Consider the following 13,721-nt stretch of genomic DNA (forward strand, 5'->3'; position numbering starts at 1 on the left):
ATCATTGGTGGTCCAACTCCCCACACCCTCGCCGATCATCTGTTCTACAGTTGCTCCCCCATGGTACTATACAGCTCAGTCCATTGTGTAATGGATAGCAATGGTTACTGCAGCACTGCTCCCACGGAAGTGAATGGGAACAGTGCTGCAGTAAACGGCTCCGACCACTACACAATTGACAGAGCTGTAGTTCCAGCACTGGAGATGCTGTAGAACAGCCAATCAGCAGAGGTGTGTGGTGTCTGACCCCCGCCAGTCAGATAATGTTTACAAAGACCTCCGTATTATCCCCCAAATGTCAGGATAGAGAAGGATAGGGCTAATGGATTTCAATATGCTTAATCCTTTTGTTCTTAGGGTGATAAGTCAGAAGTGTCTCACAGCGGCCTCTTAATTTGTCTGCCATGATAATCAGTGATTGTATCATACAAAGGGTAACAGTGGAGATGTGGGGCTTCTCTCATCTCTGCCGTTAGAGCTGGCCTCCACCTGTGTGTTACTGACTTCAGCCTAATCGCACGTGCACAGTAGCAGCACCCGCCTGATCAGCATGACAGGTATGCCCTTCATCTGCAATATAGAAGAACATGACCCCCACAGCACACACTATTTCACAACACTTCTACTTTAGTAAAATGAGGGTCACGGGATGAGGAGAGCATACAGCCTCCAGCCGTCCCACACTTCATCATAATGGCTGCATGTGCTTTTAAATCCTGTGATCATGATTTTAATCTAACAGAAGCTTTTGGTAAATGGTGAGGGCTGCAGGATTTTCTTTTCTTCTGGATTCACCTTTGGAGACCAGGACCTTGGACTTACTGTGAAACTTGTGGTTCGTACTTTACCATTTTTTTTTTGCGCTTCTTAAAGGGGTTGTCTCACTTCAGTAAGTGTCACTTATCATGTAGAGAAAGTTAATACAAGCCACTCACTAATGTATTGTTATTATCCTTTTTGCTTGCTGGCTGGCTTAAATTTTCCATCACATGATACACTGCTCGTTTCCATGGTTACAGACCACCCTGCAATCCATCAGTGGTGGTCGTGCTTGCACAATATAGGAAAAAGCACTAGTCTATGTGAGCTGCCGTGGTCCCGGCCAACAGAGAGGCTGACGCTTTTTCCTATAATGTGCAAGCACGACCATCACTGATGGATTGCAGGGTGGTCTGTAACCATGGAAACGAACGGTGTATCATGTGATGGGAAAATGAATCCAGCCAGTAAAGGAAGCAATATGGGTAATAGCAATACATTAGTAAGTGCCTTGTATTAACTTTCTCTACATGATAAATGCCACTTACTGAAGTGAAAAAAAACTTTTAATTGTGGATTTGCTTAATTATGGTTAAATATCTTGTTTGTCATTTACCTGTTGTCATCGTGTTCTCTGATTATGTCCATTTGTAAGCAGTATTCAGGGAAGCAACTGATGCCTTCAGCTGTTTGATTCCTTTTCTGCCGAATTTTATATTAACCGGATCTTTAGCGAAAGAATGAGCGGTCTTTGGACATTGTTCATGGTGTGGTGCAGCTCTTCATCACCTTGTCTTCAGTAGGTTGATAACAGTGTTTCATGGAACTGACCCGATACCACTAATACTCTAGAACAGGGGTGCACAACCTATTTTGGTCTGAGGGCCGCATTGTCGCATTGTTCTGTCTCCTGGGGCCACGAAAAAAAATTGAGCTGCTTAAACGGTAAAAGTTTACTGCATGAAAACTATAACTTGTTTTGCATCATTAATATTTAGTATACATTGATGCATTCATATAGCAATACCACACAGGAGCAGATGGAGCAGGTTCCTTCCCGATAACTGCCTGCTCATCAGTGAAAAGGTGAAAAGCTTAATTTACATTGCTACTACCATCTCTCATCCTCATACAGATTCATTGTTTCTGGACAGCAGAGCTTTGTTCACAGATTTAATGTGCTGCATGACAGGTCAATTCACCCAATCGGCAGAGCACTTACATAGGCCGATTATCAGTTTTTGGATGTTAGGTCTCAGCTCGGTTGTGGCTAGTTGCAGAATTGGCTGAAGATTCTCATTAGTAATTCTGCTCCTAAATTTTGATTTGCTAATGTTCATAATAGAAAATGCCTGCTCGCAAGAGTATGTTGACCCAAACAGGCAGGCATAAATAGCTGCTCTTTCACACAATTTTCGATATTCATCTCCTGGCACACATTTATAGAAGTTAAGTAAATCCCCTTCCTTAAACTTGTTTCGTAGACTGTCACATGACTGAAGATCAATGAGTTCCAGTTGGAATTCTGAAGGGGGGGGGGCTTCATCAGGAATAACTGAAAATGGGTCTGCAAACATTTCAAAACCCTTTTTTCTCATTTTTAAAATCAGTGAAGCGGTGCTCAAATATGGACCGGAGATGTGCAAGTTTTGCGACATACTCAGACATGTTTGCGCCACTGACAAATTTTTGTCTGCATGCTGGGAAATGCACAAGATTGCCATTTTCAAGGTGAGATTGGGACAATTTTAGTTTGGATTGAAATGCAAAGATATAGTTACAAAGAGTACAAACAAAAGGATTTTTCCCTTGTAGTTTTGCATTCAGTGCATTCAGATGTTGTGTGATATCTACCAAGAAAGCAAGGTCACACAGCCACTTGTCATCTTGTAGTTCTTCAACTATCTTATCCTTCCGAACAAGAAATAATTTTATTTCTTCCAACAATTCAAAAAAACGTTGCAAGGTTTTCCCCCGGCTCATCCACCTTACTTCTGTATAAAAAAACTAGGTCCTAATATTCAGCATCAATCACTTCTATGCCAATGCGTCCTCGTTCCATGCCCATGAAATCTCGCGCAGCCGCAGAGGCAACAGCGCTCTGATTACGTCACTGGGCTCTGCGCATGCCCAGTGACACTATTGAGGCTGTTGCCCTCACGGACAGGATCGTGGGGTGAATAAATTACATGACGTAGTGGAGGGGGCGGCGCCGTTCGGCTCAGATGCGGGAGTACATTTATTTATGAGGAGGCGTGCTGGGCTTGAAATAAAGGCGGGCTGGGCACTGCAGGGGGGCCTTACTGAATTGAAGGGATTTGAGTGCACCAGAATGCATTCCGTTCTGTTTCATTGCGTTCAGCAAGCAGCGTTTTTGAGTGCGTCTTGGGATGCGAAGCAAGACGGATGTAAGTCAATAGGGATGGATCTGTTTTCTCAGAGACAATAGAAAATTGATCCGTCCCCCATTTACTTTCAATGGAGTTCATGACGGATCCGTCTTGCCTATTTTAGATATAATACAACCGGATCCGTTCATAACAGATGCAGATGGTTGTATTATCATGACAAAAGTGTTTTTACTGATCCATGACAGATCCAGCAAAAATGCTGGTGTGAAAGTAGCCTTATTCGGGTCAGTACAATCTTGGCGATACCAAATTTATAGCATATTTTCTGCTTTATAAGATGCACTTTTTTCACCCAACTTGTCAGTGAAAATGTATGGGCGTCTTATAAAGCGAATACTAGTGAGTGCTTCATTATAGAAGAGCTCACAAGTATGCAGGAGTCGCGGGGAGCAGTCAGTGAAGCGCTGTACTCCCCCTCCTCCTTGGTCTTTTCTGGGCTGCGCTGCTGTGTCCTGACTGCGTACATCGCCAGAAAGTAGTGTGCACGCTATGACCTGAGGCTGCATGCAGCGTGAGCCCAGAGAAGATCAGAGAGTGTGACTGCAGGAGAGATCACTGGACCTGGAGAGTAGCAGCGGAGAGATCGCTGGACCTGGAGAGTAGCAGCGGAGAGATCGCTGGACCTGGAGAGTAGCAGCGGAGAGATCGCTGGACCTGGAGAGTAGCAGCGGAGAGATCGCTGGACCTGGAGAGTAGCAGCGGAGAGATCGCTGGACCTGGAGAGTAGCAGCGGAGGAGGAGAGGTAAGTGAATTTATTTATTTTATTTCTGATGGGCCTCTGATATGGGGGTTCTGATCGGAGGTCTGATCTGGTATGGGGGTCTGAGCTGAGGTCTGACATGGGGGGTCTTTATATACAGGTATGATCTGCAGTCTAATTAAAAATCTAAAACCTGTAAAATCTTATAGTGGCAGTACTTGGTATTGCAGCTCAGCCTTTATTGATTTGAATGGGGCTGAGACGCTACTAATCCATGCGACTGATGTACAGTGATTGTATAGTAAGGACCAGCACTCGCTTTGGTAGTAATTTCAAGAAGATTTAATGGTCACATACAGGTGGTAAGTGACGCGTTTCGGCTACTGTGAGCCTTTGTCAAAGTATTGACAAAGGCTCACAGTAGCCGAAACGCATCACTTACCACCTGTATGTGACCATTAAATCTTCTTGAAATTACTACCAAAGCGAGTGCTGGTCCTTACTATACAATTATCTGTGGATCTTCTCCGGGACACGCGCACCGCATCGCTGAGAGCAGAAGTGCCGCTTGTATCTTCTTCTTGATGTACAGTGATGTCACATTACCTAGGAAGAGGCTGCGGCGCTTAAAAGGGGTATTCCCATTACATACAATGCCATTGTCTGATAGGTGTGGGTCCCACCATTGGGACCCACACCTACAACGAGAACGGAGCGGGGAGAGCTATGGCTAGAGGACCCCAGATTTCCCGGGTCCATCCACCACCAAGTGCTGCTCTCCGCTGCTCTCACAAAAGTGAATGGGAGCGTACCGCGCACGCACGGCCCCTGTTCCTATTCATTTCTATGGGGCAGACGGAAATAGCCGAGCCACTGCTCGGCTATTTTTGGTGGCCCCATAGAAATGAATGGAGGGCAGCTGCACATGCGCAGTGCTCCCTCCGTTCATTTACCCGCTCCAGTCTCATTGTAGATGCAGGTTTTAGAGGTGGGACCCTCACCTATCAGACAATGGGGCATATCCTAGCAATATGCCCCCATTGTCTGAGATGGCAAAACACCTTTAAATGCCTTTTCTAACAGCTGATAGGCGGGGGTCTGTGGTGTCGCACCCCTACAGATCTGATACTGATGACCCATCCTGAGGATAATTCATTAATATCTTTTCCTGGATAGCCCCTTTAAGTACCAGCCCATTTTCATTTTTGAATTTTTTTCTCACCACTTTACAATAGCCATAACTTAAATTTCCATTCATATGTACAGTGTACAGTCGTGGCCAAAAGTTTTGAGAATTACATAAATATTGGAAATTGGAAAAGTTGCTGCTTAAGTTTTTATAATAGCAATTTGCATATACTCCAGAATGTTATGAAGAGTGATCAGATAAATTGCATAGTCCTTCTTTGCCATGAAAATTAACTTAATCCCAAAAAAACCTTTCCACTGCATTTCATTGCTGTCATTAAAGGACCTGCTGAGATCATTTCAGTAATGTCTTGTTAACTCAGGTGAGAATGTTGACGAGCACAAGGCTGGAGATCATTATGTCAGGCTGATTGGGTTAAAATGGCAGACTTGACATGTTAATAGGAGGGTGATGCTTGAAATCATTGTTCTTCCATTGTTAACCATGGTGACCTGCAAAGAAACGTGTGCAGCCATCATTGCGTTGCATAAAAATGGCTTCACAGGCAAGGATATTGTGGCTACTAAGATTGCACCTCAATCAACAATTTATAGGATCATCAAGAACTTCAAGGAAAGAGGTTCAATTCTTGTTAAGAAGGCTTCAGGGCGTCCAAGAAAGTCCAGCAAGCGCCAGGATCGTCTCCTAAAGAGGATTCAGCTGTGGGATCGGAGTGCCACCAGTGCAGAGCTTGCTCAGGAATGGCAGCAGGCAGATGTGAGCGCATCTGCACGCACAGTGAGACGAAGACTTTTGGAAGATGGCCTGGTGTCAAGAAGGGCAGCAAAGAAGCCAAGGCTAATAAACCCCCTTTTTCCCCCCACTAATACACAACAAAAAAAGGCTTTAATTTTCTCACTTCACCACACAACAGCTAATAAGCCCCTTTCCCCCCGCCCACTAATACAAGCCAAAAAGGGCTATAATTTTCTCACTTCACCACAAAACGGCTAATAAGCCCCTTTTTTTCCCCACTAATACACGCCAAAAAAAGGCTTTAGAGCATATAATCCACAAGCAATTTCAGGGACCGCGCTGATCTCAGCAGTTTAGGACACAGTGCACACTCGACACTCGATCCAACAGATGGTTGTTCACATTCCACTCCTATGGACCTCTCGTGCAGCGTCTTGCCACCATGGGCGTGTTTTTATCAAATGCTTTTTACTCCTTGAATTTTGTAAGTGCAATAAATTGTATACTTACTTTACCACTTGGGTATTGCGCCATGTGCTTCTTTTCTTTGTGAAGGTATTGGTGCTATGTATTGAAAGTTTCGGTTGGTGGCAAGATGCTGCAGGAGAGGTCCATAGGAATGGAATGTGAGCAACCATCTGTTGGATCGAGCGTCGAGTCTGCACTGTGTCCTAAACTGCTGATATCAGCGCGGTCCCTGAAATTGCTTGTAGATTTGACTGTTTTAAGGAGACTGAACCTACTCCTGGATAAGGGTTCCACTGCTTATTTGTGACTGTACACCAAGCTCTTTCTCTTTGCTTTAGAACATATAACTGCAGCCGTGAACAGCAAATAAAGTTTTTCTTTGCCACTAATACACGCCAAAAAGGGCTGTAATTTTCTCACTTCACCACACAACAGCTAATAAGCCCTTTTTCTTTTTCCCTACTAATACATGCCAAAAAAAGACTTTCGAACATATAACTGCGGCTCTGAATGGCAAATAATAAAAAAATAAATTGCCACTAATACACGCCAAAAAGGGCTGTAATTTTCTTACCTACTCCCCCCACTAATACCTGACAAAAAAGGCTTTAGAACATATATACAGTCGTGGCCAAAAGTTTTGAGAATTACATAAATATTGGAAATTGGAAAAGTTTTTATAATAGCAATTTGCATATACTCCAGAATGTTATGAAGAGTGATCAGATGAATTGCATAGTCCTTCTTTGCCATGAAAATTAACTTACGGTAATCCGAAAAAAACCTTTCCACTGCATTTCATTGCTGTCATTAAAGGACCTGCTGAGATCATTTCAGTAATCGTCTTGTTAACTCAGGTGAGAATGTTGACGAGCACAAGGCTGGAGATCATTATGTCAGGCTGATTGGGTTAAAATGGCAGACTTGACATGTTAAAAGGAGGGTGATGCTTGAAATCATTGTTCTTCCATTGTTACTCATGGTGACCTGCAAAGAAACGCGTGCAGCCATCATTGCGTTGCATAAAAATGGCTTCACAGGCAAGGATATTGTGGCTACTAAGATTGCACCTCAATCAACAATTTTTAGGATCATCAAGAACTTCAAGGAAAGAGGTTCAATTCTTGTTAAGAAGGCTTCAGGGCGTCCAAGAAAGTCCAGCAAGCGCCAGGATCGTCTCCTAAAGAGGATTCAGCTGCGGGATCGGAGTGCCACCAGTGCAGAGCTTGCTCAGGAATGGCAGCAGGCAGGTGTGAGCACATCTGCACGTACAGTGAGGCGAAGACTTTTGGAAGATGGCCTGGTGTCAAGAAGGGCAGCAAAGAAGTCACTTCTCTCCAAAAAAAACATCAGGGACAGATTGATCTTCTGCAGAAAGTATGGTGAATGGACTGCTGAGGACTGGGGCAAAGTCATATTCTCCGATGAAGCCTCTTTCCGATTGTTTGGGGCATCTGGAAAAAGGCTTGTCCGGAGAAGAAAAGGTGAGCGCTACCATCAGTCCTGTGTCATGCCAACAGTAAAGCATCCTGAGACCATTCATGTGTGGGGTTGCTTCTCATCCAAGGGAGTGGGCTCACTCACAATTTTTCCCAAAAACACAGCCATGAATAAAGAATGGTACCAAAACACCCTCCAACAGCAACTTCTTCCAATAATCCAACAACAGTTTGGTGAAGAACAATGCATTTTCCAGCACGATGGAGCACCGTGCCATAAGGCAAAAGTGATAACTAAGTGGCTCGGGGACCAAAACGTTGACATTTTGGGTCCATGGCCTGGAAACTCCCCAGATCTTAATCCCATTGAGAACTTGTGGTCAATCCTCAAGAGGCGGGTGGACAAACAAAAACCCACTAATTCTGAAAAACTCCAAGAAGTGATCATGAAAGAATGGGTTGCTATCAGTCAGGAATTGGCCCAGAAGTTGATTGAGAGCATGCCCAGTCGAATTGCAGAGGTCCTGAAAAAGAAGGGCCAACACTGCAAATACTGACTTTTTGCATAAATGTCATGTAATTGTCGATAAAAGCCTTTGAAACGTATGAAGTGCGTGTAATTATATTTCACTACATCACAGAAACAACTGAAACAAAGATCTAAAAGCAGTTTAGCAGCAAACTTTATGAAAACTAATATTTGTGTCATTCTCAAAACTTTTGGCCACGACTACATATATTTCCATGACTTGTCTATTGGACAATAATTTGAATTTGGACTGTATTATGGAAGAAGTCAAGAGTCTCTGCTGGTCAGAGGTGCCAGACAGCTGGGGGGTCCATTAAAATTTTTTTAATTACGCAAGTGCTAAGGGTACTTTCACACTTGCGGCAGGACGGATCCGACATGCTGTTCACCATGTCGGATCCGTCCTGCGGCTATTTCGCCGTGCCCCCGGGCCGCCGCTCCGTCCCCATTGACTATAATGGGGACGGAGGCGGAGCTCCGGCGCAGCACGGCGGTGCACGGCGAAAGCCGCCGGACTAAAAAACCTGACATGCAGTAATTTTAGTCCGGCGGCCTTTCGCCGTGCACCGCCGTGCTGCGCCGGAGCTCCGTCCCCATTATAGTCAATGGGGACGGAGCGGCGGCCCGGGGGCACGGCGAAACAGCCGCAGGACGGATCCGACATGGTGAACAGCATGTCGGATCCGTCCTGCCGCAAGTGTGAAACTAGCCTAAGAGAGACTGTTATTAGTACAGAATTTTTTTTCATAAATGATCCAGTGATCTATCAAAAAACCTTACAGTGTTAAAAAACCTTACCCCACGTGACTTCCTTGGGTGTGTACCTCTGCGCAAGCGCAGTACCAGGGCATGGATAAGCTAAAATTACAGTGAGCATTGACTCATGGACGCGCACATGGACACTGCGCGTGCGCTCTCAGGTGTAAGGAGATCTGACGGTCTTGTTAATTCTCCTTACCCTCACACTGCGCACGCGCAGATTGTAAAATCTCCTTACCCTCACTGCACATAGAGACCGACCTGATCCTGATCGAAGCCAGCCGGTAATGAATCTGAAGCGCGCTGTGTAGTGAGGGTAAGGAGATTTTACAATCCGCGTGTGCGCAGTGTGAGGGTAAGGAGATTTAACAAGAAAAAATACAGTCAGATCTCCTTACCCCTGAGAGCGCATGCGCGGTGTCCGTGGGCGCATCCATGAGTCAATGCTCACTATAATTTTAGCTTACCCATGCCCTGGTACTGCACTTGCGCAGAGGCGCACACCCCTGGAAGTCACGTGGGGTAAGGTTTTTTAATGACTTGGGGTATTCCCATCATGGACAATGGGGGCATATCACTAGCAGCATATGCCCCCATTGTCTTATAGGTGCTGGTCCCACCGCTGGAACCCTCACCTATATAGAGAATGGAGCCCCAAAAGTGAAGGAGGGCGCACTGCGCATGCGCAGCCTCCCTCCATTCATTTCTATGGGCCGCCGAAAATAACCGAGCGCTGGCTCAGCTATTTCCGTCGGCCTTATAGAAATAAATGGGAGCATGGGCCGCGCATGCGCAGTGCGCCCTCCTTCACTTTTGGGGCTTCATTCTCTATATAGGTGCAGGTTCCAGCGGGTTGTGCACCCCTGCTCTAGAATGTATAAAAGCTAAATGTGTGGCATAGATGGCCCCCTATAAAAACAAGTATGGAGAGCCATCAATGTAATATATGGATGGCTGGTAGAGATGAGTGAATCATTCAAAATTCGATTCGGGTTCAATTTGGTCAAACTCGATTTCAATCAAAAGTGCTCCAATTGGCCTGAAAATTTGTGTCTGACACTCTGAGGTCTCCTAGGACTCATATTTTTCCTTTCTAGACTTTTTTACAAAGTTTGTATCAACTCCAATTTGTTTAGAATTGAATCACTCATTTCTAATGGCTGGTCATCAGAATGTGTTCTCCTTGGTAAAATAAACAGTTCGGACACTGTTCCTCAACTCCAGTCCTCTGGGCCCACCTACCAGTCATGTTTTCAGGATTTCCTTAGTATTGGGCAGGTGATATAATTAGTGTCAGTTAGGGTTGAGCGAACCCGAACTGTAAAGTTTGGGTTCGTACCGAACTTTACGATTTTTTTAACCCCGGACCCGAACACGAACATTTCACTAAAAGTTCGGGTTCGAGTTCGGTGTTCGGCGATTTAATGGCGCGTGTTGAAAAGCTGCAGGGCAGCCAATCAACAAGCGTTTAACTCGTGTGTCCTTAGAAGCCATCACAGCCATGCCTACTAATGGCATGGCTGTGATTGGCCAGTGCAGCATGTGACTCGGCCTGCACTGCATTTGTGATAGTGAAAGAAAGTCAGTTAAATCCATCTGTTTCACTGTGGGTGAAAAAAAACATCTTTTTTTTCCCCATAAAGTACCTTTGCGGCCTGCACTGCAAATCTGATAGTGAAATATAATCAGTGAATAGAGATGGCCTTGCGGTTCGCCCAGCGGTAGTTTTGTGGCGAACTTTGCGTGTTCGCGATTTGCCGAACATGCGAACATATATCCTCCCCCTCCTAGATTAAGATTATAATTTTGTATTTTTACGTATTTTATGTTATTTTAAGTCATTTCCCTATTCACATTTGTTTGCAGAGGACTGGAGTTGAGGTACACTGTATTGGAGTGTCAGGTGCTAGCTCCAGTGTTGACCCTGTGCAGGGTAAACATCAGACATGTGAAAATATGCATTAATCTATTAGTGAGCAGACGCTTTCTTGTGAGAACTGTGTGGTGCATTAACAGCCCTTACTTTTTTATTTTTTGGGCTCCCAAAATACGGCTGTGTATTAATACAGTTTTTAGATAAATTTATTTTTTATATTTATTTTTTTATATATGGAAAAAACAGCAAAACATGTTTTTTCAAATTATAGGTCTTAGGCTACTTTCACACTTGCGTCGGGGTTCCGCTTGTGAGTTCCGTTTGAAGGCTCTCACAAGCGGCCCCGAACGGATCCGTCCAGCCCCAATGCATTCTGAGTGGATGCGGATCCGCTCAGAATGCATCAGTTTGGCACCGTTTGGCCTCCGTTCCGCTCAGCAGGCGGACACCCGAACGCAGCTTGCAGCGTTCGGGTGTCCGCCTGGTCGTGCGGAGCCAAACGGATCCGTCCAGACTTACAATGTAAGTCAATGGGGACGGATCCGTTTGAAGTTGACACAATATGGTGCAATTTCAAACGGATCCGTCCCCCATTGACTTTCAATGCAAAGTCTGGACGGATCCGTCTGACCAACTTTTACACTTTCAGAATTTTTTCTGAAATATAATGCAAACGGATCAGTTCTGAACGGATCCCATTGTTTGCATTATAGGAGCGGATCCGTCTGTGCAGACACCAGACGGATCCGCTCCGAATGCAAGTGTGAAAGTAGCCTTAGGGGCACATTTATTAAGACCAGCGTTTTAGACGCCAGTCTTAATAAAGCCCTGCACTGGTGGTGGATCCGCCGAAGTTATGAAGAGGCGCCGACCTCTCCTTAACTTCGGCACATCCAGCGCCAGTTCTAAATGTAAGACCGCTCTCTTCCTTGCTGTCTTACATTTAGACCATTTTGTATGCCTAAAACAGGTGTAGAAAATGGTACATGCGATGGGCCTGCCGGCCTGTCCCCTTCCCCACCCACGCCATGCACACAATTTTAGACCTGGCATGAGCGGGGAGAAGTTGCGGTTAGTTGCGCCACCATCTGTGCCTAAAATATGTCTAATATTGGCGTATTTCAGATTAGTAAATGACCCCCTTAATTCTTTAAGTTTGCAAATGGACACCAAAATAAATTAAGGGCTTGTTCACATCAGCATTATGCATTCCGTTATTGCTGTCCGTTATAACATAGTTATAACGGAAAATAACGGAATCCATAAGATGGAAATCAAAACGGAAACCTTTAGAGGCATTCCGTTTTGATCCATCATAATAGAAGTATATGGGCAAGCATAACGGATCCGTTATACTTCTATTATAACGGATCAAAACAGAATGCCTCTAAAGTCTTCCGTTTTGATTTCCGTCTTATGGATTCCATTGTTTTCCATTATAACCATGTTATAACGGACAGCCATAACGGAATACATAACGGTGATGTGAACAAGCCCTTATTTGGGTAACCTAGTTTGTGTTGGTTATTTGTGAATAGGAATTGTATAGCAACAGTGTTGGTTAGGGTAGTGTGTTTTTTTCCTTTTATTTTTTTCCTTTTTTTCTTTTTATATATTTTTGGAACATCATATGCCGTCCAAAAGGTCATAAAAGATCTCCGGGGGAAATTAACACTTTCTCTTGTATTGGATAACACTGGCAGCATTATGTCAGTGTCATCTAATACATTCCAGATCTGTAAGGGTTACATAGCATCATAAATCAATATAATGCTATGTGACCCCGGCAGTGCTGGGAGGTCAGGCTGGGAGCTGGGCTGTGGACTCGCAGCGTGACAAATGCTCGTCTGCAAGGGGCCTATGAGTCTGGTCAGATTGACACAATGGTACTACTTTAAACCACAAAGACTACACCAAGGCTGGCTTCATAGGCATTGCAATGAGGCAGACACTACAGATTATTATTAGGCGGGGGATATGAATTGGCACTATGAAGACACTGATAATAGGCACTTCTTTGGTCTTCCCTTTTAATGGACTCCTCAATATGGCTGCACTATTGATGAGCAGTATAATGTCAATATGGCTGGTACTAATACACTCATTGACAAAAAAAGAAAGAAATAACGCACCGAGAAATGTTGGATTAATGTAAAACTTGGTATGCAGTTATGTCTCTGGCAGATATGTAAATGATAGCAGGTGTGGTATGATTAGGCACTGGGCTTTGCTACAAGAGGTCTCAAAAGTGTCACCACCGCTGCTCCATAAAAGGCTCTCAGACACTTCTTTTGGGTAGTGTACCTCTTGATGAGAGATCATTGACTTCTAGACATGCCTGTATGACACACTCAGTGCCCAGTTGACAGACTTTGAGCGGGGTCTCATCACTGGACTAAGAGAGGCAGGATTGTTGTTTGGATGAATCATCCGCCATCTAGGACATCAAACCTACTGTTTGGAGGTGTTGGGAGCAATGGTTATGTGAAGGCACGCACTCATGGTGGACAGGCTACAGAAAGCCCAGACAGACCACCAGTAGGGAGGATCATTTGATCTATTGACAAATACGAACAGCTCCCACAGTTCCATTCTCCACTATCCAGACACAGGTGGCACCTTCATTACACATCCCTGTCTCTGCCCAGACCATTTCCAGGTGCTTAGCAGAAGGAAATTTGGTGTCATGACACCCATTACGTGTTCTGCCATGGACAGCTAGCCACCGTCGCCTTCGTTTGCAGTAGTGTCCTGAACAAAAAAACCTGGACTGCCATGGACTTCAGGTTTTGTTTGGAATCCAACAACTGTTGGGTTCAGATATGGAGGCATCCAGATAAGCGCTTCGATCCAGTTTTTGCTCTGGAGTGACACACTGTCCCAACTACTGGTGT

The 13,721-nt window shown here is 44.7% G+C and overlaps 2 protein-coding genes across 2 annotated transcripts in view; both read left to right on the forward strand.

The window, feature by feature from the left end:
• The first annotated feature begins 724 nt into the window (after positions 1–724).
• The window catches only part of LOC120986334 (chromaffin granule amine transporter-like), a 309,248-nt gene continuing 296,251 nt past the window's right edge, over positions 725–13,721 (forward strand). The window contains exon 1 of the mRNA XM_040414857.1: positions 725–835. The gene's annotated coding sequence lies outside the window, so the exon portion shown is untranslated. The remainder of the gene's footprint in view (positions 836–13,721) is intronic.
• The window catches only part of LOC120987787 (chromaffin granule amine transporter-like), a 520,630-nt gene continuing 507,702 nt past the window's right edge, over positions 794–13,721 (forward strand). The window contains exon 1 of the mRNA XM_040415909.1: positions 794–835. The gene's annotated coding sequence lies outside the window, so the exon portion shown is untranslated. The remainder of the gene's footprint in view (positions 836–13,721) is intronic.

This window comes from Bufo bufo, chromosome 1 (assembly GCF_905171765.1).
Source record: "Bufo bufo chromosome 1, aBufBuf1.1, whole genome shotgun sequence".
In the NCBI taxonomy this organism is placed as follows: Eukaryota; Metazoa; Chordata; class Amphibia; order Anura; family Bufonidae; genus Bufo; species Bufo bufo.